Source organism: Phyllobates terribilis, unplaced genomic scaffold (genome assembly GCF_046119375.1).
Source record: "Phyllobates terribilis strain yellow unplaced genomic scaffold, ASM4611937v1 Scaffold_3__8_contigs__length_932513732, whole genome shotgun sequence".
NCBI classification, from domain to species: domain Eukaryota; kingdom Metazoa; phylum Chordata; class Amphibia; order Anura; family Dendrobatidae; genus Phyllobates; species Phyllobates terribilis.
The window spans coordinates 383,872,889-383,900,233 of record NW_027362763.1 but is presented as its reverse complement, the minus strand read 5'-3'; positions in this window follow the sequence as shown (position 1 = coordinate 383,900,233).

Below are 27,345 nucleotides of genomic sequence, written 5' to 3'. Positions count from 1 at the left end.
GTCCATCTCCAAAGACCTGAATGTTCCTGTGTCTTCCGTGTGCAGTGTCATCAAGAAGTTTAAAGCCCATGGCACTGTGGCTAACCTCCCTAGATGTGGACGAAAAAGAAAAATTGACGAGAGATTTCAACGCAAGATTGTGCGGATGGTGGATAAAGAACCTTGACTAACATCCAAACAAGTTCAAGCTGCCCTGCAGTCCGAGGGTACAACAGTGTCAACCCATACTATCAGTCGGCGTCTGAATGAAAAGGGACTGTATGGTAGGATCCCCAGGAAGACCCCACTTCTTACCCCGAGACATAAAAAAGCCAGGCTGGAGTTTGCCAAAACTTACCTGAAAAAGCCTAAAACGTTTTGGAAGATGGTTCTCTGGTCAGATGAGACAAAAGTAGAGCTTTTTGGGAAAAAGCATCAACATAGAGTGTACAGGAAAAAAAGAGGAATTCAAAGAAAAGAACATGGTCCCTACAGTCAAACATGGCAGAGGTTCCCTGTTGTTTTGGGGTTGCTTTGCTGCCTCTGGCACTGGACTGCTTGACCGTGTGCATGGCATTATGAAGTCTGAAGACTATCAACAAATTTTGCAGCATAATGTAGGGCCCAGTGTGAGAAAGCTGGGTCTCCCTCAGAGGTCATGGGTCTTTCAGCAGGACAATGACCCAAAACACACTTCCAAAAGCACTATAAAATGGTTTGAGAGAAATCACTGGAGACTTCTAAAGTGGCCAGCAATGAGTCCAGACCTGAATCCCGTAGAACACCTGTGGAGAGATCTCAAAATGGCAGTTTGGAGAAGGCACCCTTCAAATATCAGGGACCTGGAGCAGTTTGCCAAAGATGAATGGTCTACAATTCCAGCAGAGCATTGTAAGAAACTCATTGATGGTTACCGGAAGCGGTTGTTCGCAGTTATTTTGACTAAAGGTTGTGCAACCAAGTATTAGGCTGAGGGTGCCAATACTTTTGTCTGGCCCATTTTTGAAGTTTTGTGTGAAATGATCAATGATTTGATTTTTGCTTCCTTCTCTTTTGTGTTTTTTCCTTGCAAGCAAATTAAATGAAGATAATAATACCAAAGAATTTGTGATTGCAATCATTTTCAGGAAGAAACTGAGTATTATCTGACAGAATTGCAGGGGTGCCAATACTTTTGGCCACCACTGTATATATATATATATATGTGTGTATATACTGTATGTAACTGGTAAGCTTATCGGCACCTTCAACCAGAATGTACAGCAAGCGTGAACAGGTGCAAGCTGCTATGACTGCATAATATGCGAACAAAATTAGATACAGTGGGTACGGAAAGTGTTGAAATTGTAACTTTCATGAGAAACTTTCCCCAATCAAATAATTATAAAGCAGGGATGTTATATGATTGGGGGGAGATTCCTGTAAGAATAACCTCTTAAAAGAGGATGGTATACACTGGAATGGGGGTGCTATCCTCTGAGAAAACAAGAATGATTGCAACTGTAAGTATCCCATCCACAGCAATTTTCTAGACAGAGACCTATCCTGTAATGTATTGAATGACGGTATTTTACCATTTTCTAATATATGTAGGAGGTGAGTGTCCTCCATAGCTCTCCATCCCAAGAAAGATTCTCTCAGATATCCAGGAGGAAAGGAAAGATTAGAGAAAAGTGGCGTAAGAAGGCTGAATGTTCTAGAGGGATGGTATTTTTTCATAGTTGCATGCCAAATTTTAATTGTTCCCCTAGTCAATTCTGTAAAGCCTCCTATCGAGAAAGCATCAGAGGCAAAAAGCCAAGGAAGGTGCTTCAAAGGAACACCCACCCCTTCCTGCTCAATAGTGACCCATTGTTTTGTCAGAGAGTTGACATGCCAGTCTATAAAGTGACCTAAAACAGAAGCTTGAAAGTATATTTTAAAATTCGGAAATCCAGCTCCACCGGCTATTTTTAGGGCGGTTTAATGTCTGCATACTTATCCTGGGTCTATATTTACCCCACACAAACCTGATTAATGCTGTACGTAGTTTGCTGAAGAAGCTGCATGGCGAGAAATGGGAACAGTTTGAAAAATGTATAAAAAGCGGGGCAATATATCGATTTTTACTGCGTTCATTTTACCAAACCAGGATAGTCTCAGTTTACTGTAATTCAGTAGGTCTTTATATGTACGATCCAAAAGCGATTGGTAATTTAGTGCAAAAAGTTTTGAAAAGTCAGGAGAAATGAGCACGCCTAAGTATTTTATTGCTTCTGACTTCCATTTAAAAGGGAAGTTATCCATTACATGTTCAACTTCTCTCTGTGACAGCGATACATTTAATGCCTCCGATTTTGAATAATTAACTTTAAAGTTACTCAGGATCTATCAAACTCCTTCATTAAAGCAGGAAGAGATGTCTGAGGCTGAGACACATAGAGGAGAAGGTCATCTGCATATAATGCTGTCTTATATGTCCTGGTACCTATTTTAACCTCATGAATATTGCTGTTTTCCTTATTGCATTGGCCAAGAGTTCCATCACTATCACACACAGAATGGGGGACTGAGGGCACCCTTGTCTAGTCCCGTTTCGTATCGCAAAAGGTGAGGACAAGGTTCCATTGACCCTAACTCTAGCAGTAGGGCCAGAGTACAGGGAAAAAATTAACTGTAAAAATTGTGGTCCAATGCCTATTTGACATAATGCCTCCTTCATAACCCCCCAATGAACCCTGTCAAAGGCCTTCTCTGCATCAACAGATAAAAGGCCCATAGATATGGAGCTACTTTTAGCTTTAGAGATTAGCAACATGGTCATAATAGTGTTGCCTCTTGCCTCTCGGCCCTGAATGAATCCTACTTGATCAGTATTTATAAGAGAGGGCAACAATGGGGCAAGTCTTTCTGATAGTATTTTTGAGAGTATTTTAATGTCCACATTTATTTATGATATGGGTCTATAATTAGCTGTGATTGTAAGATCCTTACCTGGTTTAGGGAGAACATTAATATGAGCTTCCAATGATTGGGGGACAAAACATGTCTTATCATTTAATGAATTAAAGGTTTTGTTCATAACAGGGGATAGCTGAGTTTTAAGGGACTTATAGAATGCTGGAGTAAATCTGTCTGGGCCAGAACTTTACCAGATGGTGTAGATTGAATTGCAAGATTGACCTTCTCCTCTGTAATGTCCTTTTCCAGTGCCTCAGAAACCTGACTATCTAAAGAGGGTAAAGAAGTATCTTGTATGTACTCCTTAATTCGGATAGACAGGTCAGAAGGAGAGAGATCAGAGTATTGCCCTTTAATATTGTACAACTTCTCATAGTATGAGCGGAATATGTCAATAATATCTGTAGGATTATGAGCATCCTCTCCATTTTGTTTTTTGATATATGGAACGTATGCCGCCACAGAGCGAGGGTGAAGCAACCTTGAGAGTGTCCGTCCACATTTATCTGACGATTCATAAAAAAAGTTTTTAATTAGCTCCCTGCGCATTAGATATTTTTGGTCTAGCAAGATCTTGAGATCATTCCTTTTTTTGGATAATTCTGCAAGAGTGTTAGGCGACAACGTATGTTTATGCGAGACCTCAAGTGTGTGTATCTGTCTCACAAGGTCATTTACCTTTAGAGTTCTCTCCTTTTTGAGTTTTGAACCATGCTTAATTAACACGCCTCTCATGACACATTTTAAAGTTTCCCATTGCAGAGGTATTGAGGTCTGATCTGCTTTATGAATCTGCATAAAAAGAATCAATAGAATCCTTTAATTCTGCCATACAGATTTTGTCTTTTAGAATGTGATCATTCATTTTCCATGTCCATGAACGCTGGACCAGGGAGGGTACAGTGTCCATTTTAGGACATGATCAGATATCAAAATCAAGCATCAGAATGATGTCAGTTCGAGGCTAAATACCCTGTCTGACAAGTGATTCTGACAAGTGATCCTGACAAGTAATTTTGACAAGTGATTCTGACGAGTGATTTTGACGAGTGATTTTGATGAGTCATTCTGACAAGAGATTCTGACAAGTGATTTTGACAAGTGATTTTGACGAGTGATTCTGACAAGTGATTTTGAAATGTGATTTTGACAAATGATTCTGACAAGTGATCCTGACAAGTGATTTTGACAAGTGATTCTGACGAGTGATTTTGACGAGTGATTTTGATGAGTGATTCTGACAAGTGATTTTGACAAGTGATTCTGACGAGTAATTTTGACGAGTAATTTTGACGAGTTATTTTGATGAGTGATTCTGACAAGTGATTTTGACAAGTGATTTTGATGAGTGATTCTGACAAGTGATTCTGACGAGTGATTTTGACGAGTGATTCTGATGAGTGATTCTGACGAGTGATTCTGACGAGTGATTTTGACGAGTGATTCTGACGAGTGATTTTGACAAGTGATTCTGACAAGTGACTTTGACAAGTGACTTTTACAACCATAATAATAATAATAATAAAAAAAAAATAACTTTGCCGATGGGACTTGAACCCAAAAGATTGCATCCCAAAGCCAGTGCACTAACCACTAAGCTAGAAAGTCAGTTGTGAAAGCATTGGATTTCTATTTGCATATATATGATTTTCAGTGCAATCTTGTCTATAACTCATTGGGACTTATGCACAGACTGCAAGCAAGCCAAATTCAAATTATGTTTGATTTTGATGTGTGAGTCTGACGTGTGACTTTCTTCAAACATCATAATCAGAATCACAATGACTTTTAGTATCCCTGAGTATTTTCATGGTTAATGTCATAAGACAAGAAAAGCTGCCAGCTACTATTATTTGAATGGATAGCGCAAATGGAAGGCATCAGCCTCTGAAACTACTGTGTCATAGTTCAAAATCTGATAGGAATAAGATTTTTTTTTTTATTAATTATGCCTATTTAGCACACAAACTACAGGGGTGATTTACTTTTAATATCTGACACTCTGATTGTCATCCTGATGTATTACGAGTTTCAGACAGACTGTCTATTTGCATGTTAAATTACATAGCCAAAGTAAATTGGAAGTTTGCAGCCAGTACTTGGGTGGATGGAAATAAAAATTTACTATAAAGACATTTCATCATTAGACCCATTTAAGAAATTATGCAAATATAAAGTCACTTGGAAATAGATATGTAGTAAATTACTGCCCTCCAATTTACTTTGGCTATGTAATTTACCATGCAAATAGACAGCATGTCTGAAACTCTTAACACATCAGGATGACAATCAGAGTGTCAGATATTAAAAGTAAAACACCCCTGTACTTTGTGTGCTAAATAGGCATAATTAAAAAAAATAAATTATTATTCCTATCGGGATTTGAACTCTGATACTGTAATTTCAGAGGCTGATGTCTTACCATTGCACTACCAAGTCAAGTAATAGTAACTGACAGCTTTTCTTGTCTTATGACATCAACCATGAAAATACTCAGGGTGACAAAAAGTCATTGTGATTCTGATTCTGATGTTTGAAAAAAGTCACACATCAGACTCACACATCAAAATCAAACATAATTTGAATTTGGCTTGCTTGCAGTCTGTGCATAAGTCCCAATGAGTTATAGACAAGTTTGCACTGAAAATCATATAACCAAATAGAACTGCCAAGCTTTAATAACTGAGTTTATAGTTCAGTGGTTAGTGCACTGTCTTTGGGACACAGAATTTTGGGTTCAAGTAACTTCAGCGAACAGTTAATATTTTTTATTATTATTATTATAGTTGTAAAAGTTACTTGTAAAAGTCACTCGTCAAAATCACTTGGCAGAATCACTCGTCAAAATCATTTGTCAGAATCACTTGTCAAAATCACTCATCAGAATCACTCATCAAAATCACTCGTCAGAATCACTCGTCAGAATCTCTCGTCAAAATCACTCGTCAAAATCACTCGTCTGAATCACTCGTCAGAATCACTTGTCAGAATCACTCATCAAAATCACTCATCAAAATCACTAGTCAAAATCACTCGTCAAAATCACTCATCAGAATCACTCATCAAAATCACTCGTCAAAATCACTTGTCAGAATCACTTATCAAAATCAGTTCTCAGGGTATTTAGCCTCAAACTGACATCATTCGGATGTTTGATTTTGATATCTGATCATGTCCTAAAATGGACACTGTAGACCAAAAGTTTGGACACACCTTCTCATTTAAAGATTTTTCTGTATTTTCATGACTATGAAAATTGTAAATTCACACTGAAGGCATCAAAACTATGAATTAACACATGTGGAATTATATACTTAACAAAAAAGTGTGAAACAACTGAAAATATGTCTTATATTCTAGGTTCTTCAAAGTAGCCACCTTTTGCTTTGATGACTGCTTTGCACACTCTTGGCATTCTCTTGATGAGCTTCAAGAGGTAGTCACCGGAAATGGTCTTCCAACAATCTTGAAGGAGTTCCCAGAGATGCTAAGCACTTGTTGGCCCTTTTCCCTTCACTCTGCGGTCCAGCTCACCCTCGATTGGGTACAGGTCTGGTGACTGTGGAGGCCAGGTCATCTGGCGTAGCACCCCATCACTCTCCTTCTTGTTCAAATAGCCCTTACACAGCCTGGAGGTGTGTTTGCGGTCATTGTCCTGTTGAAAAATAAATGATGGTCCAACTAAACTCAAACCGGATGGAATAGCATGCCGCTGCAAGATGCTGTGGTAGTTATGCTGGTTCAGTATGCCTTCAATTTTGAATAAATCCCCAAGAGTGTCACCAGCAAAGCACCCACAACACCATCACACCTCCTCCTCCATGCTTCACGGTGGGAACCAGGCATGTAGAGTCCATCCGTTCACCTTTTCTGCGTCGCCCAAAGACACAATGGTTGGAACCAAAGATCTCAAATTTGGACTCATCAGACCAAAGCACAGATTTCCACTGGTCTAATGTCTTTAGCCCAAACAAGTCTCTTCTGCTTGTTGCCTGTCCTTAGCAGTGGTTTCCTAGCAGCTATTTTACCATGAAGGCCTGCTGCACAAAGTCTCCTCTTAACAGTTATTGAAGAGATGTGTCTGCTCAGAGAACTCTGTGTGGCATTGACCTGGTCTCTAATCTGAGCTGCTGTTAACCTGCAATTTCTGAGGCTGGTGACTCGGATAAACTTATCCTCAGAAGCAGAGGTGACTCTTGGTCTTCCTTTCCTGGGGCGGTCCTCATGTGAGCCAGTTTCTTTGTAGCACTTGATGGTTTTTGAAACTGCACTTGTGGACGCTTTCAAAGTTTTCCCATTTTTTCGAACTGACTGACCTTCATTTCTTAAAGTAATGATGGCCACTCGTTTTTCTTTACTTAGCTGCTTTTTTCTTGCCATAATACAAATTCAAACAGTCTATTCAGTAGGACTATCAGCTGTGTATCCACCAGACTTCTGCACAACACAACTGATGGTCCCAACCCCATTTATAAGGCAAGAAATCCCACTTATTTAACCTGACAGGGCACACCTGTGAAGTGAAAACCATTTCCAGTGACTACCTCTTGAAGCTCATCAAGGGAATGCCAAGAGTGTGCAAAGCAGTCATCAAAGCAAAAGGAGGCTACTTTGAAGAACCTAGAATATAAGACATATTTTCAGTTGTTTCACACTTTTTTGTTAAGTATATAATTCCACATGTGTTAACTCATAGTTTTGATGCCTTCAGTGTGAATGTACAATTTTCATAGTCATGAAAATACAGAAAAATCTTTAAATGAGAAGTTGTGTCCAATCTTTTGGTCTGTACTGTATGTATGTATATATATATATATATATATATATATATATATATATATATACACACACACAATATCATAGATAGTATGGATAGCGACCGAGTCTTCGTGATTTGGGCTCTGCATGCTGCTATTTTTATTTAGAAAGAAACAACTGAGATGCAATTGAAGTGTAGACTTGACTTTCATGTTTAATTAAAGGGGTTGAACAATAATGTGCTTTGAAATGTTTAGGAATTGCATCCATTTTTTTACAGAACTTTCTCATTTCAGGGGCTCAAAAGTAATTAGACAAATTTACTTTACCAATAATAAAATTTTCATTTTTAATTCTTTGTAGAGAATCCTTTGCAAGCTATGACTGCCTGAAGTCTGGAAGCCATGGACATCACCAAACACTGGTTTGGCAGGGCTTTATAGCAGCTAACTTTAGTTGTTTCTTGTTTGTGGGTCTTTCTGCCTTAAGTTTTGTCTTAAGAATGTGAAATGCATGCTCGATGGGGTCAAGATCTGGTGATTGACTCAGCCATTGCAGAATATTCTTCTTCTTTGCCTTAAAAAACTTCTAGGTTGTTTTCATAGTATATTTTGGGTCATTGTCCATCTAAACCATGAAGCACTGTCAAATCAGCCTTGCTACATTAGATTGAATCTTAGTAGACAGTATAGCCCTGTTCACTTCAGAATTCATCCATCTCCTTCTGTCTTCAGTCACATCACCAATAAAAACTAGTGACCCAGTGCATTGGAAGCTATACATGCCCATGCTGTCACACTGCCTCAACCATGTATTACAGTGGATGTGGTGTGCTTTTGCTTTTTATCAGGAGCCATTCCAAGCCTTCTCCAAACTTTCACCTTGCAACGGGACGGGTGGTGGAACCACTGTGTCATGGTGCAAAAAGAGTCTGGAGGGGTGTAACTATCACCAAATCCAACCTCAAATGCAGCTAGACGACTTTGTGATCCGAGGAGGGGCCGGGAAGGTGGACCAGGTGTTACTCCGGGACTGACATTGGGTGGATGGAAGCTGACCCCCAAGGGACAGGGGGCAGACGAAGGCTGGCACAACAGACAGACAGGTAGACTGGCACAGCTGGTAGACAGGCAGGTGGGCACGGCTGTTAGGCAGGCAGGCACGGCTCGTAGACAGGCAGGCAGGCAAGGCTGGTAAAAAGGCAAGAGGGCACGACTGGTAAACAGGCAGGCGGGCATGGCTGGTAGACACACAGGCGGGCACGGATAATAGACAGGAAGGTGGGCATGGTTGATAGACAGGCGGGCACGGCTGGTAGACAGGCAGGCACGGCTGATAGACAGACAGGCGGGCCCGGCTGATAGACAGGCAGGTAAATGATGATACGTGCACTGGGACCTGAGAGCTAACAAGAGTGTTTAGAAAACAAACTTCCAACATTGCAAAGGCCCCTCCATGTTGGAGGAGGTGCCTTAAGTAGCTAGCGTCCTCCAGCCATTTTACGGGGACACTTTGGGGTGGCGCGCGACCCCTTAAAGAGGCAGAGAGCGTGCCCTAAACACAGTGGCGGTGATCTGCACGCAGCGCGCATACCCCGAGCAGAGTCGGCATGGAGGGAAGAGAGTGTCAGGAGGCAGAGGTTCCGGCGCTACAGAACACCCCCCCTTTAAGCCCCCTCTTTTTCAAGCCCGCAAGAAATCTCTCCAGGAGGAGAGGGGCATGGATATTCTCCCTGGGCTCCCAAGACCTCTCCTCAGGACCAAACCCCTTCAATCAACGAGAAAAAAGATCTTTCCTCTTACCCTCTTGGTAGCCAGAATACTCTCTACCTCAAAACTATCTTCAGTGCTAACTGGAGCAGGAGTGATACCCTGATCTTCTGAAAAAGGTCTGAGGACGACAGGCTTGAGGAGAGACACGTGAAAGGAATTGGGGATCCGTAATGAGGCAAGGAGTTGTAAGCCACCGAATTAATTTGTTTCAGAACCTCAAAGGGACCAATGAAGGTACCTTGAGACGGAAAAACTTGGACGACAACCAGACCTTGTACCCAGAATGAAACAGAGGCGGATCCAGGCGTCTCTTGTCTGCATGTCTCTTCATCCACTCAGAGGACTTCAGTAAAGTAGACTTGGTGTGCTCACAGATTTCAGAGAAGCCTTTTACGAGTGATTCAGCAGCAGGAGTGTCAGTGGAAGTAGAGACAGGGAATAGAATATTGGGATGCTAACCGTATACAACAAAGAGCGGAAATTTAGCTCACATGGTTATTGTAGGAATGGTTATTGTAGGAAAATTCGGCCCAAGGCAGGAGTTTAACCCAGTTACTATGCTGGGCATTGACGAAGTACCGGAGGAAGTTAGTGAGGATCTGATTGATTCGCTCTACCTGGCCATTGGAATGCGAATGATAAGCCGATGAGAAATTCAATGTGACATTCAGAAGCTTGCATGTGACCCTCCAGAAGCGTTAAGTAAACTGGACCCCTCTATTCGAGACAATATGAAGAGGCAGGCCATGGAGGCAGAAAATATGAAGAATTAATTTCTCAGCAAGCACTGACACGGATGAAAGACCGGACAGAGGAATGAAGTGAGCCATTTTAGAGAAACGATCCACAACCACCCAAATGAAGGTATAACTGGCTTATACAGGGCGATCCATAATGAAATCCATCGCAATATGCTGCCAAGGAGCCAAAGGTAGTGGCAAAGGAAGTAACCAACCAGTCGGAAGTTGTTTAGAAGTTTTATTTCGGGCACAAGAGGAGCAGTCAGAGACAAAATCCGCAACATCCTTCCACAGGGTCAGCTACCAGTAATGTCGGGAAATGAGAAAAACTGTTTTCTTTTGTCTGGCATGACCCGACAGTTTAAACGAGTAACCCCAGAGAAAGACCCACTTCCTATCTGGTGCCACAACGTACGTCTTACTGGGAGGAAGATGAGACAGATAAAACCGTATTTATTTTAGAGGGCTCAATGATGTGTTGAGGTTCCTCCTCCTGATCGGACGACAGAAATGATCTGGAAAGTGCGTCTGCCTTTATGGTTTTATGCGACGGCCAGAAATGAAGAGAGAATTTGAAGCAGGTGAAGAACAGAGACCATCTGGCCTGTCAAGGATTAAGCCATTGGGACTGCAAGTAGACAAGGTTCTTATAGTCCATATAGATAACCACCAGATGCAAAACCCCCTCTAGTAAGTACCTCCACTCCTGCAGCGCCAGTTTGATCACCAGCTATTCCCCATCTCCAATAGAATAATTGCTCTCCGAAGAGAAGAAGAGTTTGAAAAAGAAGCCACAGGTCAACATGTGACTGGATGAGGACTTCTGGGTGAGGATGGCTTTGGCCCTTGAGGAACAAGCATCCACCTCCAGAAAGAACTGCTTATTGCTGTCAGGACGATGCAGCATTAGAGTAGCTGTTTTAAGGACACGAAAGCATACCATTGGATTGACCCCTTGCGAATCAGGGTTGAGATAGGAGCAGTCAGAGAAGAAAAATGGGGAATGAACAAGCGATAATAATTTGCAAAACCGAGAAACCACTGAATCGCCTTCAGACCGTCAGGACGAGGCCACTTTAGAACGGCAAACACCTTTTCGGGTTCTATTTTCAAGCCAGTCTCCTAGATTATGTATCCCAGAAATGGAAGAGAAGTCTGCTCAAAAATGCCATTTTTAAATCTGGCATACAGACCGTTCTTCCTAAGCCTCTGGAGAACCTGGCGAACATCTCTTCGATGTGAGAAATGGTCAGGAGAGAACACCAGAATATCGTCCAGGTACACTACTAGACATGTGTAGAGAAGGTCCCTGAAAATGTGATTCATCAGCTCTTGAAAGACTGGTGGTGCATTGCAGAGTCCAAACAGCATTACCCAATACTCATAGTGTCCATCCCGAGTATTGAATGCCGTCTTCCATTCATCTCTCTGGCGAATTAGGATCAGGTTGTATGCCCCTCGAAGGTCAAGTTTAGTGAAGACTCTAGAGCCTTTAAGGTGGTCGAACAGCTCGGAGATGAGAGGCAGACGGTACTTATTCTTTAGAGTTATTTGATTCAGTTCCCTATAGTTGACACAGGACCGAAGAGAACCGTCCTTCTTGACGAAGAAGAATCCTGCACCAGCTGTAGAGGTAGATTTCTGGATAAATCCCGTAGCTAGATTCTCCTCTATATATTCAGACATGGGACGGGTCTTGGTATGCAATAGGGGTAGATTCGGCCTTGAGGGGGAGAAGCATTGGGAATAAGGTCAATGGACAGTCATACAGCCTATGGGGAGGTGGAGTCTTGGCCTCCTTCTTGTCAAAGATGTCCGCGTACGTCCAGTAAGGCGTCGGCAAGCCAGGTAGGTTAGATGGAGACGCCGGAGGTCAAGCCAGGCGAATGAAAACCAGGCAAGTTTTGTGACACTCCTGACCCCAAAGGAGCATCTCTCCGGAACTCCAGTTCAAGACTGGTCCATGTCTCCACAACCATGGTAGACCTAGTAGCAAAGTGTGAAGGAGGCCGGTCAGCACATAGAATGAAATCTTCTCTGAGTGTAGCATTCCTACCTGGAATTCCACGGGCTCGGTGGTGAACAGGATGGTCTCGGAAAGGGGCCTCCCATCCACCGAAGAAACCGCCAACGGATTCGGGAGATGTTGAATCGGGATTTGATACTACTCCATCAAAACCTGTTGGATAAGATTACCTGCGGTGCCGGAGTTGAGATAGGCAGACTCAGCAAAATGGGTGTTGCCACAGGATATGGACACTGACAGCGTCAGCGATGGAGAGGACTGATTCTCGCCCAGAGTGACCTCTCCAAGCGACCCTAGGCTCTGGAGTTTCCTGGTCTCTCTGGATAGTAGCAGACTATATGCTCAGAACTGCTACAATAAAAGCACCTTCCCTCAGCACGACAGGCCTCCTTACAGCTTTTGACAATGGTCACCTGGTCAACTTGCATGGATTCTGGGGAGGATGCCAAGGCAGAGGCTTGCTGTGAGGCCGACCTTTGAAAGATAGGTGCTAAGCGTAAAGGTCTTCTCTCACGGACCACCTCCTTAGAACACTCCTGGAACCTGATATCAATTCATGTGGACACTAGGTCATCCAGGGAGGTGGGTATGTCATGACTGACCAGCTCGTCTTTGATTCGCCCAGAAAGGCCCTCCCAAAAAGTAGCCACCAGAGCCTCGTTATTCCAGGCGAGTTCAGACGAGAGAGTTAGGTTCCCCTGACGCAGTCGGAGGAGAGACGAGACAGTTGAGGACGCATGGCCTGGCTCATCGAAAACCCTCCGGAAGGCCTCCAAGAAAGCCTGAAGGTTAGCCACCAGAGGATAGGGGATTGAGTCACCCCAGCGCTTCACCAGTGAGATGTGACATGATGAAGGACACTTTGGCCCAGTCTGAAGTAAACTAATGGGCCAAGAGCTCGAAGTGTAGCGTGCACTGATTCACGAATCCACAACATAGAGCAGGATTCCCGCCATAGCGTGGAGGAGCAGACAGTTGGGGTCCAGCACTGCATAGGGTTGAGATGCCGCCGAAGTAATTACCACTCGGGTAGAGGAGGGTGCAGCTGGTGTTTTCTGCACGTCCAGGTGGGTGTTCACAGTTCGCAAAAAGGACAAGATTGTGCCCTGTTGGGATCTCTGGTGGGAGACCTCCTGGTGTAAGTCTGAGGTGGAAGGAGCCTGGGAGTCAGTGGATTCTATGGGCTGTGCAAACGGGATTGGTGGTGGAACCACTGTGCCATGGTGCGAGGAGAGCCTGGAGGGGCGTAACTAAGGACCTCACCAAATCTGACCTCAGCAGCTAGACTACTTTGTGATCTGAGGAGGAACTGGGAAGGTGGACCAGGTGCTACTCCGGGACTGACCTCGGGTGGATGACAGCTGACCCCCAAGGGACAGGGGGAAGGCGCAGGCTGGCACGACAGATGGACAGGCAGACTGGCACGGCTGGTAAATAGGAAGGCGGGCACGGCTGGTAGACAGGCAGACGGGCACGACTGGAAGACAGGCAGATGGGCACGACTGGTAGGGTAGACAGTCAGGGAGCACGGCTGGTAGACAGGCAGGCGGGCACGGCTGGTAGATAGGCTTGCGGGCACAGCTGGTAGAAAGGCAGGTGGACACGGCTGATAGGCAGGCGGGCACAGCTGGTAGATAGACAGGCAGGCACGGCTGATAGGCAGACTGGCAGGCACGGCAGGTAGACAGGCATGTAAATGACGATACGTGCACTGGGACCTGAGAACTGACAAGTGTTTAGACAACAAACTTCCAACATTTATGTAGGAGGTGCCTTAAGTAGTTAGTTGCCTCCAGCCTTTGTCCGGGGACACTTTAGTCACTGACCAAATATTTCAGCTTTAAAGTGCATTCAATCGATCTAGTCAGAGTTTATCTCACTTTGTTCCAGAAATGGGAGCCACAATTTTAACGTATGGTATTTCACGATAAGTCATACCCTCTCCCAATAAGCCACAGCCCTTTTGAGCAAGGCTATTCCCCTTAATTGGACAAGTTGTAAAAGTGTCTAAAAGATGATAAAATGTGGTGCAAGTCACGAAAGGCAGCTTTTTGGTGCAAATTAGGCCAGATGCATTTAATTGGATAAATACACTCCATTGCCTTATAAATGGGAAGAGATTTTAAGTAGATTTTTTTGCAAATCAATTTGCAGGACCCACTCCAGTGGGCATGCCAGTAATGTCTGCAGTTGGATGGGAGTCCTGAGAACCATCTCCTACCTGCCTACTTCCGAAGCTTTTCTTTTGATTAGCCAGTCAAGCCTCCCTACCAGCGGGCAGAGATTACTGGCCATTGAACTGGGTTTTGCGAATCAATTCACACCAAATATAATTGTGAGCATTCTCTTTGAAAGGTTCAGTGAATGTAGAGCCGCGCCATCAGTGGTGCTTTATCACCAGCATATTTATTATTTTGTGTAAAAATCAGCTGACATAGGATTTTTAATTCAAAAGCTTAAAATCACCACCTTTTTTATTTGAAGCTGCAGTATTTTTCACCTTAACTCTATATAATTAAAGCAGTTATAGATTTTGGATAATCCCATTTTGGCTAAACAGTTAAACAGTCAGAGTGATTACACTATATTCTATAGCTGTGACCCAGTAATCTGGTGTGAAAACCAGCAGCAATTGCTTGATTTCACTCCAATACCAATTAAGAATTACATGAAACCCAATTAAAGGGAACCTGGCAGCATGTTTTTATATATGGAAGTATTGGTATGACTGTATAGCTACTTTTCCCCCTATTAAAATTATTGGAAGACACTTTTTGTAGACACTCTCTTCTCTGGCAAATTGATGGAAAAGATGTAGTATGACTTCATTCGCTGCTTCAACAATTTACAAAAATACTAAAAACGCCAAACCAAAATACCAAACTAAGCCATCCCTTTAATATTCTTGCAGCAGATATGAGTATGTGATATAACACAATTACAATATCATGTGTGACTACATGCAAACCGAGTTATCCAATCTAAGTTTAATTCAACAGTAGTGATGAGCGAGCATACTCGCAAGTACTCGGATGCTCGAGTCTCCTCCCTGCATGTTTGGGAGGGATTGCCTGCCACTCACTGTAATGCCGCAGCCATGTTGGTTGTGACATTACAGTGATTGGCTGGCCGCACAGCGTCATCAGGTGCATATCAGACCTGGCGCCGCTGTACTCGTCAGTCTACTCCACAATCAGGCAGTGTAGGGAGAGGTGCTGCTGAGCAAGGGAGAGATTTGGTTGTATATTAGGTAGTGTAGGGAGAAAACAAGTTCATTACACATATCCATCTCAACAAACAGTCCTTCTGGGGACTAATCCATCTGCCGAGATATCAGGCAGGCAGTGTATATAGGCAGGCAGGCAGTGTATATAGAAGACTGCAGTGCATATAGCACAAGAGGCTCCATTCCAGTTCTGCCTTCTGCTGCTGTTAGATATTTCTAGACAAAGGCCCAGGTCTCAGGGGCCAGGAATAATTTTCTTTGGATCTTAATCCTCATTATTTGCTTAAAAGCGATCCAGAGAACACCGTTTTTCTGTGCCATTTGCTTGTTGGCACTGCAGAATACAGCCAGGTCCTTTCCATATTACAGCGCTAAAAATCCAGCTGTTTAAAACTGTGGTTTGTCCGTCACACAGATCACAGACGGGTGTGTGATGTCCTCACGCGTTGGAACTCTACACTGCAGATGATGGGAAGGATTTGTGAGTAGAAGAGGGCAGTTGTTGAGTACCAGCATCAACAAGGCCATTGGTATTCAGTTCAGACTCCACACATAAGACCTCAGGAGTGGACATGAATGTCAGACATATGTACCATCCACCAAAACTTTGAGGACTCAACAAAGATGGTGAGCGGCGATGACGCCATTAGCATCACCATCCCGCTTCTCTGTCTTCTGAAATGCTCTCTATATGGGTATGTACAGTACAGACCAAAAGTTTGGACACACCTTCTCATATAAAGATTTTTCTGTATTTTCATGACTATGAAAATTGTACATTCACACTGAAGGCATCAAAACTATGAATTAATACAAGTGGAATTATATGCTTAACAAAAAAATTGTGAAACAACTGAAAATATGTCTTATATTCTAGGTTCTTCAAAGTAGCCACCTTTTGCTTTGATGACTGCTTTGCACACTCTTGGCATTCTCTTGATGAGCTTCAAGGTTAGTCACCGGAAATGGTCTTACAACAATCTTGAAGGAGTTCCAAGAGATGCTTAGCAATTGTTGGCCCTTTTGCCTTCACTCTGCAGTCCAGCTCACCCTAAACCATCTCGATTGGGTTCAGGTCTAATGACTGTGGTGGCCAGGTCATCTGGCGTAGCACCCCATCACTCTCCTTCTGGGTCAAATAGCCCTTACACAGCCTGGAGGTGTTTTTGGGGTCATTGCCCTGTTGAAAAATAAATGATGGTCCAACTAAATTAAAACCGGATGGAATAGCATGACGCTGCAAGATGCTGTGATAAACATGCTGGTTCAGTATGCCTTCAATTTTGAATAAATCCTCAACAGTGTCACCAGCAAAGCACCCCCACACAATTACACTTCCTCCTCCATGCTTCACGGTGGGAACCAGGCATGTAGAGTCCATCCGTTTACCTTTCCTGCGTCGCACAAAGACACGGTGGTTGGAACTAAAGATCTCAAATTTGGACTCATCAGACCAAAACACAGATTTCCACTGGTCTAATGTCCATTCCTTGTGTTCTTTAGCCCAAACTTGTCTCTTCTGCTTGTTGCCTGTCCTTAGAAGTGGTTTCCTAGCAGCTATTTTACCATGAAGGCCTGCTGCACAAAGTCTCCTCTCAACAGTTGTTGTAGAGATGTGTCTGCTGCTAGAACTCTGTGTAGCATTGACCTGGTCTCTAATCTGAGCTGCTGTTAACCTGCGATTTCTGAGGCTGGTGACTCGGATAAAATTATCCTCAGAAGCAGAGGTGACTCTTGGTCTTCCTTTCCTGGGGCGGTCCTCATGTGAGCCAGTTTCTTTGTAGCGCTTGATGGTTTTTGCAACTGCACTTGGGGACACTTTCAAAGTTTGCCCAATTTTTCGGACTGACTGACCTTCATTTCTTAAAGTAATGATGGCCACTCGTTTTTCTTTACTTTGCTGCTTTTTTCTTGCCATAATACAAATTGTAACAGTCTATTCAGTAGGACTATCAGCTGTGTATCCACCTGACTTCTGCACAACACAACTGATGGTCCCAACCCCATTTATAAGGCAAGAAATCCCACTTATTAAACCTGACGGCACACCTGTGAAGTGAAAACCATTTCCGGTGAGTACCTCTTGAAGCTCATCAAGAGAATGCCAAGAGTGTGCAAAGCAGTCATCAAAGCAAAAGGTGGCTACTTTGAAGAACCTAGAATATAAGACATATTTTCAGTTGTTTCACACTTTTTTGTTAAGTATATAATTCCACATGTGTTAATTCATAGTTTTGATGCCTTCAGTGTGAATGTACAATTTTCAAAGTAATGAAAATAAAGAAAAATCTTTAAATGAGAAGGTGTGTCCAAACTTTTGGTCTGTACTGTAGGTCATAGAAATTTGAATAAAATTAATCATTCATATCTGTGATCTGATGTTCAATCCGATCTAAATTCAGAAGATAACATTATAAAATAAACACATAAAAGAAAATTAAAGCTATGGAAGCCTTCCATACATTCACATACACATGTTCCGATATCCTTCATGCAATTAATACCCTACGAGAAATGCCATTATCCCATGCTATAATATGCCCACAATCCTGTACAATATTTTCAAAACCCACAAAAATTAATTATTTTCTTTCAGTGCAGTATATGCAGTCCTGCCCTGATCTTTTCTTACACTTCACCAAAAATGTTTGTACCTGGTTACTTCACAACTGCTATTTACTTGATGCTCAGTTCACACCTCAGTTTGAATATTCCTTTGTCTGTTCCGTTTAGAGCAGTGATGTCAAACTCAAATACACAGAGGGCCAAAATTAAAAACTTGGACAAAGTTGTGGGCCAACCTTGATATTTATTTAAAAAATGTGTGCAATTGAGGAAGTTTTTCCTTGTCATCAAATGTAATGATGAAAAGTTTCATATAGAAACATGGACAAAGTACATTTTAATTAATAGATCTTAGAATAAAATTAGCACATACTCACAAAAGCGGCTTACTGGAATAAAATAATATGTTAAGTAAGAGCAGTAAAAAGCATATGGCCCAATAGCATAATTTAAATATGTAATAACAAATGATAAAGAACCTTGAATTAATAAATAATACAGATAATAAAGTATGATGTCAACAAAAGTGCCCCCCAAACAGTATAATATCTTTAGAGTGAATTCCTCCACAGTACCCTCCACACACATGATATGATGACCTTAATGTACCCCCCAGCAAAGTATGTTGACCCATCACAATATGATGCCCCAACTGTGATCACCACATGGTATAATGGGCCCCACATAGTCCTCCATATGGTATAATGGGCCTCACATGTTGCTCTTTACAGAGTAATGTGCCCCACCTAGTCCTCCATACAGAATAATGGGCCCCACATAGTCCTCCATACAGTACAATGGGCCTCACATAGTCCTCCGTACAGTATAATGGGCCCCACATAGTTCTCCATACAGTATAATGGGCCCCACATAGTCCTCCATACACAATAATGGGCTCCACATAGTCCTCCATTCAGTATAATCGGAAACCACATAGTCCTCCATACAGTATAATGGCCCCACATAGTCCTCCATAGAGTGTACTGGGCCCCACATAGTGCTCCATACAGTATAAAGGGCCTCACATAGTCCTCCATACAGAATAATGGGCCCCACATAGTCCTACATACAGTATAATAGACCCACTTAGTCCTCATTACAGTATAATGGGCCCTACATAGTGCTCAATACAGTATGATGGGCCCCACATAGTGCTCCATACAGTATAATGGGCTTCATATAGTGCTCCATACAGTATAATGGGCCCCACTTAGTGCTCCATACAGTATAATGGGTCCCACATAGCGCTCCATACAGTATAATGGGCCTCACATAGTCCTCTATACAGAGTAATGGGCCCCATATAGTCCTCCATACAATATAATGGGCCCCCGCATAGTCCTTCCTACAGTATAATAGACCCACATAGTCCTCAATACAGTATAATGGGCCCCACATAGTCCTCCATACAGTATAATGGCCCCACATAGTCCTCCATACAGTGTAATGGGCCCCACATAGTGCTTCATAAAGTATAATGGGCCTCACATAGTCCTCCATACAGAGTAATGGGCCCCATATAGTCCTCCATACAATATAATGGGCCTCACATAGTCCTCCATACAGTATAATGGGCCCCACATAGTCCTCCATACAGTATAATAGACCCACATAGTCCTCCATACAGTATAATGGGCCCCACATAGTGCTCCATACAGTATAATGGGCCCCACATAGTGTTCCATACAGTTTTATGGGGTTTACATTGTGCTCCATGCAGTATAATGGGCCCCACATAGTGCTCCATACAGTATAATGGGCCCCACATAGTGATCCATACAGTCTAATGGGCCCCACATAGTGCTCCATACAGTATAATGGGCCCCACATAGTGCTCCATAGAGTGTAATGGGCCCCACATAGTGCTCCATACAGTGTAATGGGCCCCACATAGTCCTCCATACAGTATAATGGGTGTCACATAGTCCTCCATACAGTTTAATGGGCCCCACATAGTCATCCATACAGTATAATGGGCCCCACATAGTGCTTCTTACAATATAATGGCCCCACATAGTCCTCCATACAATATAATGGGCCCCACATAGTTCTCCACACAGTGTATCGGGCCCAACATAGTCCTCCATACAGTATAATGGGCCTCACATAGTCCTCCATGCAGAATAATGGGCCCCACATAGTGCTCCATACAGTGTAATGGGCCCCACATAGTGCTCCTTACAGTATAATGACCCCACATAGTCCTCCATATAGTATTATGGGCCCCACATATAATCACCCTGAGGGCCAGATTGGACCCACGGGCCAGAGTTTGACATGTGTGGTTTAGAAGAACAGAGAAGAGGAATTAATGTGTAAAACAGATCCATTGTATTAGGGATGCACACAGGAGAAGTGACCCCATAAATTATTATGTTGTGTATCTAAATTTCAGTTTGTGTCAATTTTTAGAATGGAAGCAAAAGTTTTTATTCTGTTCTAAATACTGATGTACTCTGGAACCTTTGTGACAGTCCATTAAAATCGTTTGGATGATTTTTTTCATAAACCCATTGACTTGCATTGTCAATTTTAAGCCAACCCTCAGATCAAAATTGGACATGTCTCCTCTATTTTCGTGGACCACACGTTCCACAAAAAAATCATGGACATGTGAATGGCCCCATAGACTATCACAGGTACGAGTGCTATCCGGTAAAGCCACTCTTAGCACTCATACGAGAAAATCGGACGTCTAAATGAGGCCTAATACAACTGATCTTTGATCATGAATTCCATTTGTCTGTTTCTATAAATGGTAAAGACAAATGAAACATGAAATTAGCCTTATAATGCAAAATGAAAGAACCAAAGTAAACTACAATTCCTTATAAAACATAAAAGAAAAAAACAGATACTAAACAGTTTTCGAGAAAAACATAACATTTTATTAGAATAATGCACTAGGTCTGATTATAACTGGCTCATCATATACCCATGCAGTAATATGTATTATTATTATTATTATTATTATTATTATTGCCTATATTTAGATATATAGACATATACACATGCCTGTTCTCCAATGATAGTAATAATTATTTCCTTTGTAATAGCTGCACAGCAGAATTATGATTATTTCTCGCTGAAAACAAGCGAAGACCGGTGTCTTTTCAACACCATGAATTGATATTCTTACAAAAGAGATTGTGATAAGAGAGCCTCAAGTGTCTTTCAGCTTAAGCTGCATTTTCTAAAATCTAGACTGCAACAGACACTTAAGTACAATAGCTTCTGTGATGGATTTGGTTTCTGCCTATTCGCTGCTGCTCTGATTTGTTCACAGTCTTTTAAATGCTTTAATGGCATGTGTTGTAGTGTTCAGGCATAAACTAAGTTGTAAAGTTTCTTAAAAGTGTTCAGAATGTCTTATGATGTGTAGAGAAAATGTCCTGACACTCATAGTTAAGACCTATATCTATAAAATACAGTGAATGTCTTCATTCTATTTTACTTGACAGGTGAATATCATAAATGAGGCTAGAAAGGTGCACCGAATATAACCATATGGATCACGCTGAGCACATTATTCATATATGCAGTGTATTGTAGCATTTTTATGGTGTAAGGTGGTATTATTTCTATCTACAGTACGGCGTGTAGAAGCCACAATATCTACTAGATATTTGTGCATAGGAGACATGGCTTCATTGTTTTTATGTGCAGTACATGGCGGTATTATGTATGTATCATACAATGATATTTATTTATTCTGTAAATGGTGGTATTAATATACAATATACTGTATGGTGTATTTACAGTATATACAGTATATAGTATATTGTGTTACTATTTTTGTGTCGAGTTTACGGCTGCATTAATTGAATATACAGTGTATGTCGGCATTATTAGTGAGTACACTATATGATGGGGAGGAGTCCTGAGGAGATAATTTGCATATTCCCACTGCATTTTGGGGTAAGTGAAGAGTCTCCGCGAGCTCAAAGAACACTGGATTTTGGCTGTTGGAGCTGAAAAGAGGACATCGGTAAACCAGGGGAGGAGTCCTGAGGAGATAATTTGCATATTCCCACTGCATTTTGGGGTAAGTGAAGAGTCTCCGCGAACTCAAAGAACACTGGATTTTGGCTGTTGGAGCTGAAAAGAGGACATCGGTAAACCAGGGGAGGAGTCCTGAGGAGATAATTTGCATATTCCCACTGCATTTTGGGGTAAGTGAAGAGTCTCCGCGAGCTCAAAGAACACTGGATTTTGGCTGTTGGAGCTGAAAAGAGGACATCGGTAAACCAGGGGAGGAGTCCTGAGGAGATAATTTGCATATTCCCACTGCATTTTGGGGTAAGTGAAGAGTCTCCGCGAGCTCAAAGAACACTGGATTTTGGCTGTTGGAGCTGAAAAGAGGACATCGGTAAACCAGGGGAGGAGTCCTGAGGAGATAATTTGCATATTCCCACTGCATTTTGGGGTAAGTGAAGAGTCTCCGCGAGCTCAAAAAACACTGGATTTTGGCTGTTGGAGCTGAAAAGAGGACATCGGTAAACCAGGGGAGGAGTCCTGAGGAGATAATTTGCATATTCCCACTGCATTTTGGGGTAAGTGAAGAGTCTCCGCGAGCTCAAAGAACACTGGATTTTGGCTGTTGGAGCTGAAAAGAGGACATCGGTAAACCAGGGGAGGAGTCCTGAGGAGATAATTTGCATATTCCCACTGCATTTTGGGGTAAGTGAAGAGTCTCCGCGAGCTCAAAGAACACTGGATTTTGGCTGTTGGAGCTGAAAAGAGGACATCGGTAAACCAGGGGAGGAGTCCTGAGGAGATAATTTGCATATTCCCACTGCATTTTGGGGTAAGTGAAGAGTCTCCGCGAGCTCAAAGAACACTGGATTTTGGCTGTTGGAGCTGAAAAGAGGACATCGGTAAACCAGGGGAGGAGTCCTGAGGAGATAATTTGCATATTCCCACTGCATTTTGGGGTAAGTGAAGAGTCTCCGCGAGCTCAAAAAACACTGGATTTTGGCTGTTGGAGCTGAAAAGAGGACATCGGTAAACCAGGGGAGGAGTCCTGAGGAGATAATTTGCATATTCCCACTGCATTTTGGGGTAAGTGAAGAGTCTCCGCGAGCTCAAAGAACACTGGATTTTGGCTGTTGGAGCTGAAAAGAGGACATCGGTAAACCAGGGGAGGAGTCCTGAGGAGATAATTTGCATATTCCCACTGCATTTTGGGGTAAGTGAAGAGTCTCCGCGAGCTCAAAGAACACTGGATTTTGGCTGTTGGAGCTGAAAAGAGGACATCGGTAAACCAGGGGAGGAGTCCTGAGGAGATAATTTGCATATTCCCACTGCATTTTGGGGTAAGTGAAGAGTCTCCGCGAGCTCAAAAAACACTGGATTTTGGCTGTTGGAGCTGAAAAGAGGACATCGGTAAACCAGGGGAGGAGTCCTGAGGAGATAATTTGCATATTCCCACTGCATTTTGGGGTAAGTGAAGAGTCTCCGCGAGCTCAAAGAACACTGGATTTTGGCTGTTGGAGCTGAAAAGAGGACATCGGTAAACCGCGCGCCGGTAGGCGCGCGCATTTTGAAGCTTTTTTTTTTTAAGCTTTTTTCACTGTTTTCAGAACATTAACAGTAAGAACATGGAAGAGTCCAGGAGCCATTTGGTGAGCTGCATATCCTGCTACATGTTCACAGACTTGCCAGTGGAAAAGCCAATCTTCACATGCCAGAAATGCAAGCTTGTGTCCCTGTTGGAGGAAAAGTTGCGAAATCTAGAAGAGAGATTAACTACCTTGAAAATCATTAAGGAAGGTGAAGAGTTCTTAGACAGAGCAGAATTATCTCTTCATGATTCAGAAAGAGAAGAAATTCGAACTGCACCTGATGAAACAGAGGAATGGAAGCATGTGACCCAGAGAAGCAGGAGGATCGAGAGGCAGTCAGCACCCATACTGCTCAGGAACCAGTACCAGGCTCTCACGCAGGAGAACCATGAAGAAATACAGCAAAATAAGACTTTGCCAGCAATGAATAACCTTGTAAGTCCTCAGAATCCTCCTGGATGGAGAAAGAAGAATGTTGTGAAGAAAAAACGGAGAGTGGTGGTCATGGGGGATTCCCTGTTAAGAGGAACAGAGGCCGCTATCTGCAGACCAGACATAACCTCAAGAGAAATGTGCTGTCTTCCAGGAGCAAAAATTAAAGATGTGTCTGACAGGATATCAAGACTCTTCAGACCTACAGATCACTACCCATTCCTGCTAATACATGTGGGGACAAATGACACCGCAAGAAAGGACCTGGAAACCATCTGCAGTGACTTTGAAGACTTAGGCAAGAAAGTGAAAGAATTGGGAGCGCAGGTGGTCTTCTCATCCATCATCCCAGTGGATGGCCATGGAACAATGAGGTGGAATAAGATTCTACAGGTGAACAACTGGCTACGTCGATGGTGCCGTCAACAAGGATTTGGATTTCTGTATCACGGAATGAATTACCTATACGATGGACTACTTGCTAGAGCACCTTACGAAGACTGGAAAACATGTATTTGGAAGTCGCCTTGCTACACTCATCAGGAGAGCTTTAAACTAGAACAATGTGGGAAGGGAAGCAAAAGGCCAGAAAAAGCCATACAACTGACAAATACTATTGAGATCTCTGCTACTGGAAGTGGAAAGGAAGAACAAAGACAAAACAATTTAAATAATAAAAATATGGGAGGAAGAGAAACCAATCACAAACTAAAATGTTTTTATACAAATGCACAAAGCATGGGCAACAAACAAGGAGAATTGGAACTACTAACGCAGGAAAAGGAATATGATGTTATTGGAATCACTGAAACTTGGTGGGACGATACACATGATTGGAATAAAAGGCTAAAAGGATACAACTTATTTGCAAGAAACAGACTTGATAAACGAGGAGGAGGTGTCGCATTGTATGTTAGAAAAGCGTATATCTGCACAGAGATTGAAGCTTCAGAGACTGGGAGTTCTGTGGAAACTGTTTGGGTAAGAATACAAGGAGAGAACAACGGAAAGGACACCATTGTAGGCATTTACTACAGGCCACCTGGGCAAGCTGAAGATATGGATGAACTCTTTATGTATCAAATGACCAAGTTCTCCAAAAAATATGACGTAGTGGTCATGGGAGATTTCAACTATCCAGACATTTGTTGGGAATCTCTCTCAAGTAAAACTAACAGGTCAAGCAAATTCTTATCCTCTCTTGCTGACAACTTTATCTTCCAAAAGGTAGGGGAGAAAACAAGGGGATCTGCTACTTTGGATCTAATCCTTATAAACAGGGAGGAAATGGTTGAGGAGGTAAAGGTGGCTGGGACGCTAGGAGGCAGCGATCATGCTATTATAGAATTTTGGATAACTAGAGGAGGAAGACATGTGAAGACTCAAACTTCAAGGTTAGATTTTAGAAAGGCAGATTTTAAGAGACTCAGAAAGAGAATAGGAGGGATCCAATGGCTGGATGTCCTTAAGGACAAAAATGTCCAGGAAGGATGGGAAATTTTTAAAAATGAGATTCTCAAAGCACAATCGTTAACAATCCCGAAAAGTAGGAAGAATGGGAAGCATTTAAGGAAACCAGGATGGATGAACACAGAACTTAAACACATGCTAAAAAGAAAGAAAGAAATGTTTATTAAATGGAAAGAGGGAGGCATATCTAAAGAAGATTATAATGCAGTCTGCAGATCCTGCAGGGCACGTATCAGGTTAGCTAAAGCTGACAATGAATTAAGGCTTGCAAGAGATGTCAAAAGCAATAAAAAAGGATTTTGGGGGTATGTCAAAAGTAAAAGAAAAGTCAAAGATGCTATAGGATTTTTACAGGATGAAAATGGAGAAATGGTAAGAGAGGATGTTGAGAAGGCCGAACTTTTTAATTCCTATTTTGCATCTGTTTTCTCTCAGAAAGAAAATGTAACATCAACTGATCTTCACTGTCCTTTTAGAGGAATAGAGGAATCCAAGTTATCTGTAAACAGAAAGATTGTGAGGGAATATTTAGCTAACATAAATGAGTTCAAGTCTCCAGGTCCAGATGAATTACACCCCAGAGTACTGAAGGAGATCATAGAAGAAATTTTAGAACCACTCTCCATAATCTTTGAAAATTCTTGGAGAACAGGAGAAGTCCCAGAAGACTGGAGAAGAGCAAATGTTGTTCCTATCTTCAAAAAGGGGAAGAAGGTGGACCCAGGGAACTATAGGCCGGTGAGTCTGACTTCTATACCAGGAAAGATCTTTGAACAAATTATTAAACAACATGTATGTAAGTACATGGATAAGAATGAAGTGATTAACCAGAGTCAGCATGGGTTTGTAACTAACAAGTCATGTCATACTAACTTAATTTCCTTCTATGACAGAATCACTGACTGGGTGGATCAGGGAAATGCTGTAGATATAGTATATCTTGACTTCAGCAAAGCATTTGACAAAGTATCTCACACCATCCTTATTGAAAAAATGACCAAGTATGCAATGGACCAGGCAACTGTTAGGTGGATTCATAACTGGCTTAGTGATCGGACTCAAAGGGTGGTTGTAAATGGCTTCACATCCAGCTGGATGAATGTCTCAAGTGGGGTACCACAGGGCTCCGTCCTGGGACCTGTATTGTTCAACATCTTTATCAATGATTTAGATGAAGGAATTGAGGGTAAACTGATTAAATTTGCTGATGACACAAAGCTAGGAGGGATAGCTAATACTAGAGAAGAGAGAGAGAGGATTCAAATAGACCTAAATAAACTGGAGCAGTGGGCAGCAACCAACAGAATGGTTTTTAACAGGGAAAAATGCAAAGTACTACATCTGGGCAATAAAAATGAAAAAAGCATATACAGAATGGGAGGAATAGAGCTAAGCAACAGTACATGTGAAAAAGACTTAGGTATACTAATAGATCATAGACTGAACATGAGTCAACAGTGTGATGCAGCAGCAAAAAAGGCAAATACAATTCTGGGATGTATTAACAGAAGCATACAGTCTAGATCACGTGAAGTCATTATCGGTCTTTACTCCTCTTTGGTCAGACCTCATCTGGAATACTGTGTACAGTTTTGGGCACCACATTTTAAAAAAGACATAGACAAACTGGAGCAAGTTCAGAGAAGAGCGACCAGAATGGTGACTGGTCTGCAAACCATGTCCTATGAGGAACGGTTGCAGGATTTGGGAATGTTTAGCTTGCAAAAAAGAAGACTGAGAGGAGACTTAATAGCTGTCTACAAATATGTCAAGGGCTGTCACATTGTAGAAGGATCATCTTTATTCTCATTTGCACAAGGAAAGACTAGAAGCAATGGGATGAAACTAAATGGGAGGAGACACAGATTAGATA